The sequence below is a fragment of the Eublepharis macularius genome, chromosome 2, assembly GCF_028583425.1.
Source record: "Eublepharis macularius isolate TG4126 chromosome 2, MPM_Emac_v1.0, whole genome shotgun sequence".
NCBI lineage: Eukaryota > Metazoa > Chordata > Lepidosauria > Squamata > Eublepharidae > Eublepharis > Eublepharis macularius.
The window spans coordinates 65,029,722-65,047,201 of record NC_072791.1 but is presented as its reverse complement, the minus strand read 5'-3'; positions in this window follow the sequence as shown (position 1 = coordinate 65,047,201).

Genomic DNA, 17,480 nt, shown 5'->3' with positions numbered 1-17,480 from the left:
CTAGCTTGCGGCTGGTCTGGGTTACTTTTAGATTCTTGGTAGAAAGGTAAACGAGATCACCACGTTGCAATTCCCATTCCGCCGCACGGTGGCGGTCGGCGTACTTTTTGTAATCCTGTTTGGCTTTGATGAGGTGTTTTCTAATTTCAGTCCATTGTTGGGCTGCCTCCCCCCACCATTCGGAGACGTCTTTGGAAACTGCAATAGGAGGGGGGAGCGCTTCGAACGGGAACGGCTTGAAGTGGAAGCCATAGACGACTTTGAAGGGAGTTTCCCCCGTTGAAGCGTGCACGCTGTTATTATATGAAAACTTGGCCAAGGGAAGCAAGTCACACCAATTATCTTGTTGGAAATTAATGTAACAGCGTAGAAATTGTTCTAATATCTGATTAGATTTTTCCGATTGTCCGTCTGTTTCTGGGTGATGGCTTGAACTCAAACCTTGTTCAATGCCCAGCAGTTGCAAAAGCTCCCGCCAGAAGTTGGCAGCGAATTGTCCGCCGCGATCCGAGATCACCTTGGATGGAAAAGAATGTATTTTTACAATGTTTTTCAGGAAGATGTCGGCTAATTTTCTAGCTGAGGGAATGGTGGTGCAAGGTATGAAATGAGCTTGCTTGGAGAACAAATCAACCACGACCAATATACAGTTGTGCCCCTTTGAGGGGGGCAAGTCAGTGATAAAGTCCATAGAGATTATTTCCCATGGTCTACTTGGCGTTTCTAATGGCTGTAAGAGTCCCGGAGGTTTGCCTTTACGGGACTTGGCGCTGAGACAAATGGGGCAAGACGCTACATATTGGGAGATGTCTTTGCGCATGCCCGGCCACCAAAACTGGCGTTGGACTAGGTGAAGCGTCTTTAAGTACCCATAGTGCCCCGCAGTGGGAGCATCATGACAGCGTTGCAAAACTTCTTTTCTTAAACTCTTGGGTACATAGAAGCGATCTCCCCAAAGCCATTCCCCTTGGTCGGAACATTGCAGTTTGTCTTTGGGCACATTTCCCCCCTCCTTCTCCACTTCAACTTTCAATTTTTGTCTCCATCCTTGATCGGGTTGAGGGGGTAGAGTTGTGCGGCTGCGTGTGGTCACCACGCCTCCTAATTGCGTAGGCGAAAACACTGTGTCAATTGTCTCCTCCCTTTTGCTTTTGTGTTGGGGCATGCGTGATAGAGCGTCGGCCAAGAAGTTGGTTTTGCCTGGGAGAAAATTCAAAGTGAAATCGAATTTGGAGAAGTATTCTGCCCACCGCAGTTGTTTGGCGTTTAGCCTGCGAGGGCTGCGGAGGGCCTCTAAATTTTTATGGTCCATCCAGACTTCGAACGGATGTCGAGCGCCTTCTAACCAATGTCTCCAGTTAGTGAGGGCCGCTTTTACAGCAAAAGCCTCCTTTTCCCAAACATTCCAATTCCTTTCCGCCTCTGAAAATTTCCTGGAGAGGAAAGCGCAGGGCCTGAGTTTATCATCTGCCCCCCGCTGTAGCAACACCCCCCCAATTGCAGCATCGCTGGCGTCGACCTGCACTATGAAGGGGCGATTTTCATCAGGATGCTGCAGGACGGGCTCTGATACAAACTGCGTTTTGAGTTGATGGAACGCCGTTTGGCATTTAGGCGTCCAAGACAATTTTGCACTTGGTTTTTTGGCTTGGTCCCCCTTGTCTTTGGTTTTTAACAGTTCGGTTAGGGGGAGTGTGATTTGAGCAAAGTTCGCTATGAATTCTCTATAGAAGTTGGCAAAGCCCAAGAAGGATTGCAATTCTTTGCGGGTCGTGGGGGTTTGCCAATTTAAGACTGCTTGTATTTTGCCGGGATCCATTTTCAAGCCCTCCTGGGAAATACAGTAGCCTAAATAAGTGAGTGCAGTTTTGTGGAACTCACACTTCGAGAGCTTTATGGGCAGTTTGTTATTCATAAGAGTGGTTAAGACCCTTTTTACAAGGTCCACGTGTTCCTCTTCAGTTTCCGAATAGATTAACACATCATCAAGGTACACAACAACACCTTTGTATAAAAATTCATGCAGCACTTCATTGATCATGGACATGAAAACCGAGGGTGCCCCGGCCAGACCGAATGGCATGACCAAGTATTCAAATTGTCCGAGGGGTGTGTTAAAAGCGGTTTTCCATTCATCCCCCTCTCGGATACGGACATGGAAGTAAGCGTCTTTTAAATCTAATTTCGTAAAGACCTTACCTTGTGCCACGACGTTGAGTAGATCCCTGATGAGGGGGATGGGGTAGGCGTTGCTGGAGGAGACCGCGTTGAGTCCTCGAAAGTCCGTACACAGTCTTAAGCCCCCATCCTTCTTTTTGATGAAAAGCACTGGCGCTGCGTGGGGGCTATTAGCCGGGCGAATGAATCCTCTTTGAAGATTCTGGTCTATGAACTTGCGGAGCTCCTCTCTTTCATTAGGGCTCATGGGATATAGACGGCCTTTGGGCAATGAGGCGCCCGGTAAAATCTCCACAGCACAGTCCGTCCTCCTGTGAGGAGGTAAGGTATTAGCTTCTTCTTCTGTGAAGGCTTGGGTGTACGCTCTGTATTGTTTAGGTATTTGGTTAATTTCTTCCTGGGTGAGTTGAGCAGGCTCAGTTATTGTAGGGTTATTACCCCAATTTTGATTCCAACGATGGTCTTTGCATGATTCGTGGGAGAAGGTGATGCTTCCCTCTGCCCAATTGATATATGGGTTATGATCGCATAACCACCGGCTTCCTAGGATCAAAGGGTACTTCGCTGTGGCACTAATGACGAATGACCTTACTTCCCAATGTTGTCCCATGCCTGTTATGATCGGAGTGGTTTCGGTAGTGACTGGATTCATATTAGTGCCATCCATTTGCTCAAAAATCACCGGTATTTCTAAATCTTTTACAGGAAGTACTAGTCCATTTACTAGCGCTGGTGCGATAATGTCTCTGGAGCAGCCCGAATCAATTAGGGCTTGTATGCGAATGTGCATTTTCTTGTCAGGATTCACCAACGTTACCGGTATGAAGAGTATGGACCCACGGGGTCGGTTCGACACCGGAACCGGCGGGGGTTTGATCTGCCGTTTGGGTCCTTTTACGACAGATCCATTTCGTTTCCCGAGGCGGGGCTATCTGGATTCTCTCCCCCCGTTAGGGCTGTTGGATCATTTTCCATAATTTCTTCCAATTCTAGTCCTCTTTCGGGGAGGTTCCTCCTTGATGCTCCCCTACCTCTTGGAGCGGTTCTTGGAGCTGGAGTGGGGCGCGATGGCGCCAGATAGGTTGCGGGGGCTGGACATCTTAGTTGGAGCAGAGGTCTTTGCACAGGCCGATAAGGGCATTGCGCCGCAAAATGACCACTTTGGCCACATTGCAAACATAGTCCTTGTTGCCATCTAGCATCTCTTGCTCCATGAGTGGCATATCCAGCCCCCCGGGTCCCCCTGAGAGGGGCGGAGGAGCGTCTTTGGCCCGGAGGTTGTTGGTGTTGTTCCACCAGGCGAACTTCTAGCAAACGATTCTCAACTTCGCAGGTCAATTGTATCCACCCTAACAGCGTAGGAGGGTTATCCTGCATGAGAGCTCGGTCCAACAATTTAGGATTTAAACCTTGTTTGTACAAAATAATCTTGGTGGACTCTTTGCACCTTGGGCATTTGGCAGTGAGTTGTCGGAATTTAGTGGCATAGTCTCTAGCCTACATGCTGCCTTGCCTAATAGCCTGTAATTCCGTTTGAGCCCTAGTTTCTTCTAGGGGGTCTTCGTATTGGGCTCGGATTGCATCCACTAACCCTTGGAGCGTGTCTAACTCAGGGGCCCCCACGTTATAAAGTCCCACATACCAGTCGGCAGCTTTACCTTGGAGACGTGATCCCAGATGCTCTATTTGACTGGCCTCACTCCCGAAGAGATGCCCCATCGATTGAAAAATTGTACTACTTGTACCAGGAAGAATCCCAATTTGGAAGGGTCTCCATCAAATGTAGCGTCCAGTTTGACCCATCCCATGGGAAGATCTTGTCTAGGGGCTGGTGCTGGCATTGGGTAGGCATCCAGCGGAGCGAGTTGTAAGGGAGGCTGTCACGGCGTTGGCGGTAGCTGTGGCGGAGGATGCTGAGGGTAGGGTTGAGGTTGTTGCGGCCAAGGCGCTCCCGGGATCGGCTGGGGAATCACCGGCGCCCCCGGAATCGGTTGGGGGATAGGCTGGGGTCCTCTTGGTGCCGGATGCACTGGTGCTGGCCGAAAAGGTGTCGGACGCCCTCTCGGTAGGCCCCCAGGCACGGGTTGATGGGGAGTGGGAGCTGGCCGCAACGGCGGCGGGTGAAGAGAGATGGGTTGGAGAGGAACCGTTTCCCCCCGTGGCCCCGGTGTTGGAAGAGGCCTGTCCGCTCCTGGGATGACCGGGGGTGTGGTTCCTCCCGGAAGGTTTGGGGGCTGGCTCGCTTGAGTTGTGGGTGGTGGGGCTATCGGGGAAGTTGGCTCTAGCGGTTGTCGTGGATCTCCCCCTCCTCCTCCAGTCCCACTACCAGCTGGAGTTATAGGGCGATCGGGACGAGGGTCTTCCGGACACGGTTCTCCAGCTCCCCCGTCGGCACCGACGTCTCCTGGTATGATCGGTTGATCAGGACAGGGTTCGTCTGGACAAGGATCTTCTGGGCAGGGTCTTTCCCCGGTGACAGAGTCCTCGTCTCCCATCTCTGGTGGTTGTTGCGGCCACAATTGATTTTGCAAGTTAGCCAAACTCTGGCTGATGTCAGGTAGACCAGCTGGCGGAACACGGCCTCTGTCCCCCGCCACTAGCACTGATAGCAGGTGGACGGCATTGGCCAAACTTTCTTCCATATTTAGGAGTCTGTTCTCCAACAGCTGTACTCTATCTGTAGTTTCCTCCTCCCGTAGTTCAGTGGACCCCACTTCTCCCATCGTCTGTGAGGTCGGTATAGTTTCGGGTAGCGGTCCCGTGGTTAGCGTCTGCTGCCACGGTAAGGGTGTTTCTATCCCTTGTTCCTCTTGAGATCTCACGGCTAAAACTCCTTTTGTCAGGCCAGTGATCGCTGATATTCCTGAATCAATGGCAATCGTCCGGCTCTGGAGCTGCACCCATTGGTGCTCACTTACATCTGACTGCCCCGACCACGGGGTGACTTCCGCATAATCCCAACTCAGGGCGCCACGGCGGGACGTTTCCCATTCCGTTTGTTCGGTCGTCCTGTTCCAGAACAGCCACGGTCGGCCAGCGGTTTGTTCGGGTATGGATTCCAAACTGCGCCGACTATCCAGCTGTAGCTGCGTAAACATCGCGCTAGCTCTCCGGTCCCTCGTTTCCCTTGGCCTTGCACCCCACTGCGTCGGGGTGGGCAAGTTGAAGAGTGGCGCGGCTGTGGCTCTAGGCCGTGTATCAGCGTTACTGGGAGCGAGGGTATAAATCGTTGTAACTGAGGAGCCGTCTCCTCGCGGTACCGGTTCTTGGGCTTCCAAACCTTGAGAGCTGGGAGAGGCATACGGGTCAAACAAAGGATCCCTGTCTGGGACAGCTTTGGAGTCCGTTTGATCCGGCTTAGGCATTGGAAAGGTTGATTGGTAACAAAATGTCAGAACTGTGGCTAGATAATGTCCTTACTCCAGACTACCCTCTGCAAGCAGACAACAGTCCATTGTTTCCAAAAGGCTTTTACTGGATAAAAAGTTCATTATAGTCCACTAGCCTGAATGCAATATTCAGGATGGTACATATGCATTGTTACCAATGACTAGCAAAGCATGAGGTACAAAGTAACAGATCACAGTAGGCCCAACCTCCCCCCGTAGTTCTCAACAACCCCTTTGAAGTCAGGAAAGCGAAAGTTCCCAAGGCCGGTTCTTGGTGGAACGTCGGTAGCCAAAACAATCCTCTTCTGTGAGATAGCTGCCTGGGAACCTTGGCACCTGTGGAGACAGAGCACTAAAACACTGAAAGGATTAAAAATGGAGTCGGTTAAGCGAAGCAGTACAAAACAGTATTCAGAACCTGACAGGGTGCACCCCATCCGGCCCAGGGGATTTGTATTCATCCAGTTCAGCCAGATGCCTCTCCACTACCTCTCTGTCAATGTCAATTAGCCACTCAGGTGTCCTGCCACATTTTCTACTATCTCTAGATGTGTCTGAGTTCTTCAGGGAGAAAACAGAGGCAAAAAAGTCATTAAGCCTGTCTGCTTTTTCTCTGTCCTGCATCAGAGTTTCTCCATCTACTCCCAACAGTGGTCCAATTGCCTCTTTTACCTTGCGTTTGCTTCTCACATATCTGTAGAAGTTTTTCTTGTTGTAGCGAGCCCTCCTGGCCAGACCCAGCTCGTACTGAGCTTTGGCCTCTCTGATGGCTGATCTGCAGTACCTAGTAACCCTCATATACTCCTCTTTAGAGGTCTGTCCTTCTCTCCATTTCCTGAACATTTCCTTTTTCTCCCTTAGCTTATTCTGGAGCTCTCTGTGCATCCACATCGGTTTTTTGGAGCCCTTACCATGTTTCCGTCTTGCTGGGATAGTGAAGGCTTGAGCTTGCAAAAGCTCGTATTTGAGAATGGCCCACCCTTCACTCTCTCCTTTTCCTTCCAGCACACTCCCCCATGGAATGACTCTCATCAAGCCTCTGAGTTCATCGAAGTTGGCCCTACGAAAATCTAACCTACGAGTCTGGCTACGAACTTCCTTGGCTCCCCACAGCAACTGGAATTCAAGAAGGACATGGTCACTTCCCCCTAAGGTCCCCACCACCTTCATCTCATCTACCAATTCTTCCCTGTTGGTTGATATCAAGTCTAGTATGGCCGAACCCCTTGTAGCTTCCTCCACCTTTTAAAAAAGGAAGTTATCGGCCAGGCAGGTCAGGAAATTGCGTGATTCATGACGCTTTGCTGAGCCTGTCTCCCAGCACACATCGGGGAAGTTGAAGTCACCCATAATTACAAGGTTCTGATGTCTGGATACTCTGCCAATTTGTTCAAAGAGGGCAGCATCCATTTCTTCTCGCTGGTCGGGTGGTCTGTAGCAGACTCCAACAACAATACCCTTTGTCCTTCCTCCCCTTATTTCTACCCATATACTTTCCACCGGGCTGTCCGCCCCATTCTCCATAACTTCTTGACAATCAAGCCCTCTGCTCACATACAACGCCACTCCACCTCCTCTTCTACTCTTCCGGTTTTTCTTGAACAACTCATACCCATCCACTAGCACATTCTAGTCATGGGAATCATCCCACCGTCTCAGTAATTCCTACTATGTCATAGCCCTCTGTTTGCAATAGAAGCTCAAGCTCTTCTTTCTTATTGCCCATACTTTGGGCATTGGTATATAAACACTTGTAGCCTTGTACCTTTGTTTGACCTTTCCTACCCAGGTGGGTCCCCACTGTGTTCACTTCATCATTGAAGTCACCATGTCGATCGTCCGCTGCCCCTCGCGGCATCAGTTTAAAGCTCTCCTGATGAAGTTCTCCAGGTTCGTTCCAAACGTTTTCTTCCCTGCCCTTGAGAGATGAAGCCCATCATGTGCTAGAAGGCCTTCTCTAAGAAAACCTATCCCATGGTCCCAGAACCCAAAGCGCTCCTGCCGGCACCACCATCTCAGCCAGCGATTCACCTCAAGTATGGTCCGCTCCCGGCGTGCTCCTCTTCCTGTGACTGGAAGGATAGAAGAGAAAAAAGAAAGAGAAAAAAAAACTGGAAGGATTTTACAAGAAAAAAGAATATGCGTGGGCTCTTCATATAAATTAGGCTTCAAAGCGTGAGGTACTAGTAAAGAGGACTGATAGTGAAAAAGGGGGAAACAGGATGAAAATAGGGAGAGGCCCTGCTTCTGAGAAACACTGGTGGGAGAAAGCATCAAGCAGTAAGGAAAATGCAGTTATTGGGACACCTGCCCTAGAAGCAACTGGGATATGGGAAGAAAATAGCCAACAAGAGAATGCAAGGAGATTTATTAAATTACATTCAATTATGTAATGCACCATTCTCTCAAATTCATCCTGCAAACAACAACCCTGTGAGGTTAGGCTGAGGCAGAGCAACTCAGTCATACACTATCCAGCATACTCTGCTGGAGAACTAAGCTAATGCCACTGCAAAAAATATGTTATTTCAACTTTGTTTAGCCCCAAAGATGGCCCCTTACCTTGACTTGGCTGATCTGACCACCAGGATCCATGCCATGGTAACATTGAGACTAGACTACTGTAATGCAATCTTCATTGGTCTGCCCTTGTAGTCATCCTGGAGACACCAGTTGGTACAGAATGCCACAGCTGGGTTATTATCAGGATCTAGCCAGACCATGCATATCATACCTATTCTGCAGCCATTTCACTGTCTGGCTGCACATCGGTTATTGGGTTCAATTCAAGGTACTGCTATCACATATCACAAGCTATCACATATAAAGCCATTCATGGCCTTGTCCCCCCCACCCCCACGACAGGACCAGCTTTCTTGCTATGCTCCACGGTGACAGCTATACTTATTGGAGCAGGGCCTTCTGCAGGTGTCACCCTACAAATGGGCAAAATCAACAACTGCCTATACATATGCATTCTCTTCTGTGGCCTCCACCTTGTAGAATGGTCTGCCTGAGATGGTCAGGAAAGATCCTACTCTTCTGTCATTCTACAAACTACACAAAACAGTATTGTTCCGGAGGACATTTCTATAAAGGAAATAGGGTACAGAATGCCACAGCTGGGTTATTATCAGGACCACCACAATGCTTCCAGTTTTCTATATGAAACAGTGAAGCATGTTTTTAAAGAAGTAAATTAGAAGCCTTGATATCGAGCTTGCTCAGAGGCATAGTGAGGGCAGCAGGCAGGCACGGTTTCAGAGTCTTCTTGTCCCTGTGTGTGCCTGCAGCCTAATGCAGTAAAACACATTCAGGCATCCAACGGTGTTGATAGGGAAGGAGGCTGCCAGAGCCATCTGCAACACTGGGTAGCAGCTGTTAGCAGTCTTTTCTTGAATCTGCAATTTAAAATATTTTGTTGAATCTGCAATTTAAAATATTTATATCCTGCCTCCTAACAAAAGTTCTCAAGGCGCCTTATGTCTGTTATAAAGATACAATACAAGCCAGACAACAATTAAAATACAAATTAACTACATTAAGATGTCATCAATTAACTGGGATTATATAATGATGACAATAGAAGCAAAAAAAGCAAAGAAATATAAGGACAGTAAAATCAACAGTGATAATTGTTAACAAAAAGCCTGGGAAAGCAAAAACTTCTACCTAGTAGTTAAAGATCAAAAGAGGAGGTGCCAGGCAAATAGGAAAAGGTAATTCCACGATTGAGGCACCACAATAGAAAAAGCACCATCTTTCGTAGCCATCCAGCTCACATCAGAAGATTGGGTGGGGGGCACAGAGTAGGACTGCTGATAAAAGATCTCCACAATCAGACACTCGGCAAGCAGCCATGGCTCAGTGGTAGAGCATCCCATTTGCATGCAGAAGGTCCCAAGTTCAGTCCCTGGCATCTCTAGTTAAAATGACCAGATAGTAGCTGGTGTGAAAAATCTCTGCCTGAGACACTGGAGAGTAGCTGTCAGTCACAGTATTGATCTTGATAGACCCATCGTCTGATTCAGTATAAGGTAGCTTTGTGTGTACCATGTGCTTGTGAGAAGGCAGTTATTAAGTTACACTGGTCCCAGACCATTTTGGACTTTAAAGATTACTTGCAGTTTGAATTATACCTGGAAATAAATCAGCAGTCAGTGAAGTTCTTTTGTTACTGGCAGGATATGGTCTCAGTAATTTGTACCAGTGAGCCATTTCATAGCTGCTTTCTGAACCAACTGAATTTTCCAATGTCTTCGACACACAAAGCACATTGTAATAACTGAACCTGAAAAAGTGATCAGGGCATGGATTTTCTCAGGAAGCTGTCTAACCAGCCAAAGTTGGCTAAAGAAGCTACGTGCCACATATGACACTCAAGACTGCATCTGCAGAAGCAGATCCAATAGCACTTCCAACACCTTCTCCTTTCGGGGAAGAGCAACTTCATCTAGAAAAGGCTGATTCCTCAATACCTATCATCCACCAACAGCATAACAGTTGTGTTTAAATTAAAGTTCATTGTATTGGTCTTCATTCCACACCTTACTGACTCCCATAACCTGTTCAGGACATCTGAAGCCTCAATGACTCCATCAAAAAGAAGAAATAGCATTGTGTGTCTACTCTTAAGCATATTGATGACAATTTACTTCAAACCCTTAGAAACTCTTCCAGTGGTTTCAGATACAGTATATGTTAGTAGAATGGAGGACAAGATGGAACTCTGTGAGACCCTTTAACACAAAAGCCAGAGAGTCAAGCAGTAGCTTCCCAGTACCACCTTTTGATTGCAGTCATCCTAGCACAATGGAACCCCCTTTCTGGTGCTTCCAGTACCTATTCCAGTCAGAGTACACATCACTGGTTTTTAGCAGTAGTACTCTTAACAGCACATAACCAATCATAGTTTGCCTCTGGTGCCAATTTCGAGTAGCTGGATAGCAGCCAGTTATGGCCCAGTCATCAAGAAAATGTGACATGTTTAAAACAGGAGGCTGACCTCCCTAAAAAGGTGAAGCACAAGTCATAGTCAAAGACTGCAGGTAAAATAAAAAAGAGAAAGTAAACACTTCAAACAGACAGGCAAAAAGGAAGTATAGAAGGGAGTAACATGTAAGTGGAAAAACCATGCAATAAACTACCTTGAGTCCACTGACTGAAAATGATAAAATATATTCAAATAATATATACAATATAAGACAACAATGTCAATTTTCATGACTTTCACAGTACATAGATGCATAAAAGGAACATGCAAAATCATATCAGATGCCAAAGAGGAACATACAAAAACTTAATAAATAATAATTGAAAGGTGATTCAATACAATTCATCCAAAAGCTCAAGAGAGTAAAATTCCATAGAGGCATGCTAACATCTCCATTTCAGACATTCTTCTTCAGATGCACATACTCATCCCCATTAAAAAACTGTATTTAGCAACAATGAGCTGCTGAGTTGAAAACTAGAATTGTTTTTTGGTATGAGAAGAAAGCTTGCAATTCACTGCACTGTACTTCGTTGGTAAATATGGTGTATTAAGGCATCAGTATGTACATCTGAAGAAGAATGTTCAAAACAAAGTGGCTAGCATACTATTATGGAATTTTGCTCTCTGAGTTTTGGGATGAATTGTATTTTAATCTCCTTTCAATTGTTATCTATTCATTTTTGTATGTTCCTTTTATACAGCTGATACTATTAAAGACTGCAGGTAGCAAGAGGGAAAATCTAAAAACAACAATATCATAATATCTTTTATTATGATAGTTCTAAACAATATTTTAGTTGGTCCTGATAAAAAGCATTACAATAATGTTGTTGTAATGGTAGTATATACATGAGGACTGGAGAGATATTTATTACAAGAAACCAGTTTGCTTATACCTTGACCTGAATCGCCCAGGCCAGCCCTATTTTTTCAGATCTTGGATGCTAAAGGAGGTCAGCCTTGGTTAGTAATCGGATGGGAGACCACCAAGGAAGATCAGGGTTGCTATGCAGAGGCAGGCAATGGCAAACCACCTCTGTTAGTCACTTGCCTTGAAAATTCCAACCAGGGGTCATTAAGTCAGCTATGACTTGATGGCATTTTCCAACCCACCAGTTTGCTTATATATATCTTAGGCTTCATTTTATTGGAATGCAGCCTTCCAAATGAACTCCCTAGAGAGCTATTAGCTTCCATACTTTTCCAATCTAGTAGGTTATATAATGCAGAGTACTAATTTGCAGGATTAGTAAGGGTTGTGTACTGATAACTTGGCAGGGTATTTGGCCCTTCCCATTGGCTGTACTGCTTGATGGTGCAGGAAGTCTGAAGCCTATTTTATTAACATATATTAGCTTACCTGGAAATTCTCTCTTGTAAGACCTTTGAATACGCTTCATGCCCATACTGCCTTCTCCTTTGATCTGCACACTAATGGGCCAAGCAACTGAATGCCTGTTGGCAACAGCGTGCACAGACACACACCTCATAAGGTTCAGATGGCTTCTTATCAAAACAGAGATGCTTGTAGAATCTGAGAGCAAGATCCAGGTCCAACTGCACCTTAAAGAGCAACTAGATTTCCAAGGTATGAATTTTTGAGAGTCAAAATCTCCCTTTGTAGAGTCTGAGAACTCTTCCTTGATAGTGAGCTCAGCTAGCTAAGAAAAATACTTTACAAAATTATAAATAATGCACAAAAAGATGTACAAAGCAAAGCTACTGAAAACAGCGCACTTTTCAGCCAGCACCTGTGGTCGTATTTTTAACAGCTTGATGCAAAGACATTAGTTCCTGAGATTGTTTGCCTTTTGCTGTGTGCAGCTTCACCTTCCCTTTTCTGTGGTTCAGAAATTGCTGTTAAGACCCAAGAGCAGGCTAGGTTGAAGAGTGGTGGTTCTGGGAAGTTGGCAGTCCTAAGTTAAATGTTGTTGTTTATGAGCCATTCTTAGAGGCTCTGTCCAAGCCATTCCTGAAGAGTACCTTCAGCTTGAAAAAGCAAAAAAGCTTTGTACTTCTGCATTGTTGACTTTCAGATCTTAAAAGCTGCAGACAGATAGAAGTAAAAATACAACAATAATTATTAATTTTAAATGAACACCAAAATTCCTTTTAGAATCAAAGTAGACCCTGAACTGGCAGTATTATTTTGACTTTTTAGGAAACTGTAGAGTGACCAAATGCAAAAGATCTCTGTACCTCTGATAACCATATAAAAGATTTCAGCTTTTCATGCAGTGGTGAAAATTCCTACAACTATTAAAGGTACAAGAGCCTCATCTTCCTTTGTATCTGTTCAGCCTAATTTTTAAAAAGATAGAATAATGCAGCAAGAATATTTGACTGCATGATGACAGTTCATAACTTTTATCCAGCGTAACACTGGATTCATGGACATTTCCATGGAACATTTTGTTCTATGGCCCCAGTACATCTCTACAAATAAATGTGCAGCAATACTTTACTATCAATGCCACTCATTAGTTACAAGAACTAGCCAAAAGTTGTCCATATTTAAAGGCTAAACAGGATATACTAAACAGACCCACTTCAATGTGGGCCCAGAAAATCCCAGTAAAGAATACAACAATCAGGAAAAACAACATACATAGGAAAATTAAGAGTCAGTCTCATTACAAGAGAATCATTCCTAAAGACCCACTCGCATCTGGGTAATCTGGATTAACTACCATCCCCTGGTGATGATTCAGAGTCATTAAAAGGAATGAGAAGAACTTCTAAAGAGGAGAGTAGAAAGAAGCAGAGAAAACCTGTCTTTTGGCCACCATGATCATTTACACAAAACAGCAGTTAGTTTGTATGAAGTAATCTTGAGTATATGTCTGAAATACAATTTAGCCTGGGGTTCAGAATCATGCTCTAATCACTCAGACATCATGAGTGGTGGACTCAAGGGAAGAGTAATCCATTCCAGACTCCTTGGTTGGTGATGGCCACTGGCAACTCATGATGGGCTGCTTTCTGAGAGCAAGCATTACAATAAAAAGCCTGCTCTTCTTAACAGTGCTTGAAAATACACAATCAGAATGTGTGTGATTTAAATGAAAGGCTGGGCTTAAGCATGAAGCAATTATACCCTCTAATACTTCAAAGATGAAGACAGGGGCAACCTGTGTGCATGATAATAATTCCCATAGGATAGTAAAATCAAACAAGGACTCGGGAGCACCTTAAAGGCTAAGAAAATTTACCCCAGCGTATGTCAGCATATACATTTATACACTATTGCAGCAATGAATTTTGTTATCTTTTAAGGTGCTCCTAGATCCCTGTGAGTGACCCCTGGTTTCACTCTGAGTGTCAGAGTGAAACCAGGGCCAAGATGAGGGATGAAGCTTGATGGACAATGGAGGGAGATCAGTCCAGCAGTTTAGAGGGAAACTGTCTCTTTGTTGCAAAGCCATTCTCTGGTAAATTTTATCAATCTATGACAAGGACTGTAACATCCAGGAACTGGAAAAAATAAGAACTCCTTCATGGTATTTATGGGAAGTAACAGGACTGTGATATAAACAATAGTCTCTGTACTAAGGAAAGAGATGTCATCTTTAAAAAAAATTAAGGATACCTACATTTCCAAACCTAATTATTTGGAAGTCTCATACTTCTGCATTAGGCTGAAAGATAGGTGGCTGCATTTCCACATTTGAAGAAATGTGCTGTTTCTTTTCTCTCAGTTTATGAGAAAAATAATCTGGTTCTTTACCCATTGCCCTTCAAAGCAGGTCACAACTATGGCTGACCAAGAGTCCAATGAACAAGGTGGGGAGGGGGGATGCAGCTATTCTGATAGGCAATTCACAGAAATAGGCAGCAGAAGGTTACAGGCTGTTGCAAAACACCACTCCAATTTCACAGAGATCTCCTGCCTTCCGTTGCTTAACTCCTGTAAACTTCAGTCAGCTAAGCAGATGCTCATATTTCTGTTATTCACCTCCTCCTCCTCCTCCTCCTCCTCCTCCTCTCCCTCTCCCTCTCTCTCTCTCTCTCTCTGTGAGCATGGAGAAGTGGCCAACGGTGACAGCAAGCATTTGCATTTAACGCAGAGGCTGTAGACAAGAACATTTGGGGCGCAGGGAGTCAGTATTTGAACTTAGAAAAACTTTGTCAGTTTCTTTGCTTGAACTTCAGTGAGATGTTATGCTTAAACGATCACTAGTTCAAATTTCCTGACTCGCCCTAACAGCAATATATCAAGATTTCAAAGGTTTATATGCAGCCATACCCCAAATGGCAGGTCTTTCCAGGCTCTGGCTAATGCATATATGCATGGTGCCGCTCTGAAACTGGGACTGTTTGGGACAAGCAACATAGGACAGTGCTATACCAGTCTGGCCATAGCCTTTTTAATGTTTGTCAAACAGTATCTGAACCATTCCTCTTCCTGCAAGCCTACTTACCAATTGTCCTCCTTGTAGGACTCTGATTGAAAGTAAGCATCTCCAATAAATGAGCATGCCATTTTGACTTTTTGCTTCAGGTTTGAAATTTTTAAAAGTCAGCATGGTTTAAATGTACTGAAACATGTGGAGTTTCTCCTGCTTTGCAATCTTTTTTCCTTAGAAAAAGCCTGAGAGCAGTTTCGTCTACTGATGCATTAGTAGCTTTCAAACCCTAGCATCCCTGTTTAACCCGGGGTTTTGCATAGACTTGCAGTTTGTAAAATAAATGGATCTGTTTGTTCTAATCCAGAAGAATCTGGCAGTTCATTCACTATCCAGAGGCATGATGTTAGTGCAAACATACTTGAGCAGATGAACCAAATAATTCAGCAACGTAAATCCTGATCTCAAATCATTGTATGAGCCATTGTATGAGCCATAGCACAGAGAAAAGCTTGCATGTTGTAGAGTTATACAGCCCAACTGCAATGTAATTCTATCCAAAATCATAAGAACATACCTGTATGTATCCATCTCTCTGAAAATATATTGAAATCCAGTGAACATGATAATTGCATTGCTGGATCAGGCCAATGATCCATCTAGTATAGTGCTCTGGCTAGGACGCAAGAAGCAACTCTGACAGTGCTACCTTAAGCATTGTTATACCTTCCTAAGTCCACTGAAATCAATAGGTTTAGAAGAATGGAATTCTTAGAAGAATGGAAAAGAAAGCATAAAGCCAGATATCATCTAGTCTAGTAACACCATCTCTGGTAAACTCTGAATTCTTATTCTCTGAACTGAAAATCTGAGTTGAAGATTTTCATTATGACTTATTTCCAGTTCTACATACTGTCATTCTTCCAGGTAATTAGAGGTCTTTCACAGCCCATTCTTACACTCACTTATTCAGATGTAAATCTCTGTGTTCAAAGGGACTTCCTCAAAAGTAAGTACATATAAGACTATTTTTATTTATTTAATTTATATGCACTACATAGTTGAATGAAAGGTTATTCCTAACAATAATGAGGTTGAGATGTGATGTTTGCAAAGTGCAGCAACTATTCATTCAGATAATGTTGAACTGGATAGATGTAACTTCTCTGACAGTGGTCACCCTAGAACATGAGTTCTTGGGCACCTAGTACTTACAAATCCATTGAAATTCAAAATAACAAATCAACAGTGCAATCCTAAACAGAGTTAAACCCATTAACTTCTATGATCTTGGAAGGGTGTAACTCTGCTTAGTATTGCACTGTAAATGACTATCAATGCATTGGACATATTTAGCCTTTTGCTCTTAAGAGCTGGTTTATGCCCTTATCACTCCCACCATAAAATTTCTGACTATGGGCCAGTGTTACCGCCAGTTTAGACCCTGTCGATGTAACATGATGCTTGAAATTGTTTCCATCCTAACACTCAGAAGAGGAATCTCAAGCACCTATTCTGTTTTTCCTAGACTTCTGTCATTGAATCTAATAAATGATATTAATGTTAACACATTGTGTTAACATTATTGTGTAACACGTTGTGTTAACATTAGCCTAAAAATGAAAATACTTGCATTATAATGCTTCTAGCCAATATTCTTTTCTCAGAAATTACCAGTTTTTAAGTTACAGTGATTTCCCTCTCTGTTACATATGTGTAGACAGCACTTCATTTTCCTAGCATTCGTATCACAAAACAGTGCTGAGTTGCATTTAGTTGTTTTCATCTACATAAAATAAAAGTCCAGTGGCATCTTAAAGTTTAATAATATCTATTTCAATATGAGCTTTCATAAGTCACAGCTGACTTCTTCAGGTATGTGAGGGAAAAATCATACTGGGAATTCTTTTAATGAGGAAGATTATAGGAGAGAGGAAAAGTTGAGACAGAGAGGTTTAGTCAGATGTGAATTTCACTGGTCATCTTTCAAGTATAAATTCTCAGTGTAAGTGGAAATGGGAGAAATTGGGGTAGAAAGGTTGGGTGTGAATCACATAAAAAATCAAGAATTTGCAGTTACACATAATGGATGAGAGGGATCTAAGGTTTGAACAGGCAAAGGGGAAAGTAGTATATATAGTTTAAGTAGAAATTAATTGATATTGGCACAAGACTATAGTCTGATAAAACATGTCAACAGCCAATTAACATTTCTCAAATGTTGGTCATGTAATTGGCTAAAGGTGAACAAGGTGAAGCTGAATCCTGAAAAGCTGGAGGAAATGCTGGTTGTGTAGGCTCAGGCTTTGAACCCCCACTTTTGTTGGGGTTCAGCTGACACTCTCTGATTCGATTAGGAGCCTAGGGGTTACACTGGACACAGCATTATTGCTGGAGAAGCAAGCTAATGCAGCCACACAGGCACAAAAGCATACTACCAGCTACATTTGGTCTGGAAGATGGATCCCCTACCCTGACTCAGCCAATCTGTCGACATGGATCCATGCTATGATTACCTTGCGGCTAAACTATTGTAATGCCCTCTACGCTGGTCTGCCTGTAAGGTCAGCT